This window comes from Penaeus japonicus, unplaced genomic scaffold, assembly GCF_977035675.1.
Source record: "Penaeus japonicus unplaced genomic scaffold, GWHDUDI00000001_assembly GWHDUDI00000029, whole genome shotgun sequence".
Classification (NCBI taxonomy): domain Eukaryota; kingdom Metazoa; phylum Arthropoda; class Malacostraca; order Decapoda; family Penaeidae; genus Penaeus; species Penaeus japonicus.
Genome location: NW_028234431.1, coordinates 8740244 through 8742743, shown reverse-complemented (window position 1 = coordinate 8742743; position 2500 = coordinate 8740244).

The window sequence follows — 2500 nt, the reverse complement described above, 5'->3', positions numbered from 1 at the left end:
TCCCGGAAACTACGCTGCAAGGACTTGGTACCAAACAGGCAACGGGAAATACCAGTTACCTGCAGTTAAGTCGCCGAGGCTGCATCGCTGCGGCAGGAAGTACCAAGAACTCCGTGTGGGGGGCGTGTTAGTGTGTCGCTGAGCGCATGTGCGGGCTCGGGCACGACGGCGGAATGTCTTGTGACTTCGCCTGAATACGTAAGTGGGAAGACGAGCAAAGACGAGCATCTTTAAGACAGACAGACTTTTTCTTCGTCTTCTTCTTCTTCTTCTTCTTCTTCCTCTCGCTCTTTCTCAAGGATGCTAAGAAGGTCTAGCTATATGCTGGAATATCTGTAAGAATGTATTGTTTTTTTGTTTTTGTTTTTGTTTTCTTCTTCTTCTTTCGTTGATGGCGTCGCAGAAAGAGAAAGGAGAGAGTACTACTTTCACAGAAGCGAGGAGCGGAGAGTCGTCCCTTTGTTAGAGTCGTTAGGGTCGTCCTCGTCCTCATTGGGTTGAGGTCGAGTGGACTAACGACGTCTGTGGTGCCTTCCCCCTCCTCTCCCCTGCCTTCCCCCTCCCCCCCATCAGGCCTTCCTCTCTCTTAACCGGGCAGATACCCTCCTCTACCCTACCCCACCTGCCCTTCCTCCTTCCTCTCCCTCTACCTTGTATATTACCCCCGCCCCCCTCCCCTTACCACAATCATGCCCATCCTCCTTACTCCTTCCTCTCCCTCTACCTCGTATATAACCCCCCCCCTCCTCCTCCATCTACCCATCCTCCTTTCTCCTTCCTCTGCCCCATCCTCTATCCGTCCTTCCCCCTCCCCCCTTCCTCACCCCCTTCCTTCGTCTCTCCTCCCCCACCCCCCACCGCCTCCACCCCCACCCCCGTGGCACCTGCAGGGATCATCATCTACGTGATCCTCTTTCATCAATTTACTTTTTTTTCGATTGACATTTTCTTTGTTTGCGTTCCTCTTTACAGTTAACAGAGATTTTTTTGTTGTTGTTGTCTCTTTCTGTTCTCCTTGATAAGATTCCTCCCCGGAAGATAATTACTATTTTACTAAAGATGTAATACCTAAACCGACCGTCGCAGGGATTCGAAAGAAGACCATCCATCGTTTGCTAATTCAAAATGGTCGGGGCGGGGTTAATGACATCACATCCTTTAACGAAGAACTGCACGACTTTATCCCTCAAAATCTCCTCCCGTGTTTTTCTTCTCTCAAACACTCGGAACTTCATTCAACGCTTAATAATATTGAACCTTAAGAATCAGCTTAGGACAAACGATAGAGGATTGTAACGGGTATAAAGCGGGTAAAAACCGCTAACCTTCACGAGAACCGTTGGCGGGTGTCGGCCAAGTTTGGCTCCGCGCCGAGAATCGCAGCGCTTGGCAAACTGTACGTCTGTTTACCCTTAAGTCCACTCCCAGCTGTTGTCTGCCGCGGAGGGTGTTCGATACCTCGTCCACCTGCTCATAGGAGAGTTTTCGCTGGCGTCTATATTTCTTGGGTCGAGTTGGATTCGATATGCGACTTCCCAGAGATCGATTTTAGGGGGGGTAAAGCCACGTCCATGCGAAGGATTTAAAAAAAAGGGGTAGAAGGAGAGCTCAGGAGGAATAGAAGAATAGGAATGGGGGAAAGGAAAGGGAAGGTGGAGGATCGAGACGCGGGGACGGGGACGTTAGTCATCGCGCACGGACTAACACTAAGGACATGCTCGGCTGCCTTCGCTGGCTCTGCCTACCCTCCTCGATGGGGTCTTGATTATATCATCGTCCCATTATAGGCGCGCAAAAACTGTAGTGTGGCCCTCCCTGCGTGTGCTTTGCTAATGGCATCCGTGTGCTGGCAAGGCAAACGGCTTCATTTCATTAATTTGCTTGTGTCATTCGTGTTTGTTTTGTTTCGTTTTTTGTTTCTTGTTTGACCTCTTTGTCGTTCTCTCTCTCTGGGTATATATCAATCTCTACCCCTATATCTCTATTTGTTTCTGTCTCTCTCTCTCTCTCTCTCTCTCTCTCTCTCTCTCTCTCTCTCTCTCTCTCTCTCTCTCTCTCTCTCTCTCTCTCTCTCTCTCTCTCTCTCTCTCTCCTAATCTACATATTATCTTTCTCTCTGCTGACTTATATACCTCTATCATACTGTACGTATATGCATAACGTATCATTTATCTGTTATGTGTTGGAGCTGATAACTAAAGATAACCTGCCCCGTTCTCTTCCTTTCAAGATAACATTAACGAGACACACCTATCGTCTATCGTAAGTTTGTACTCTACGAATATAACAGTTTCCGTCTATATCGTTTGAGGTGTTTTCCCGTAGACTTTTGTTAAGTGTTGAATATATATTTTTTTTACTTTTTTATGATTACCTTTCTTCACCCCTTTTTTTATTTTCTTTATCTATGTGTCTGTGCCTCCCATGACCTTGTCATAAAATCCCTCCCTCGTCCTCCTCACAGGTCAAGAAATCCTCTGACCCCCACCCTTCTTTATAC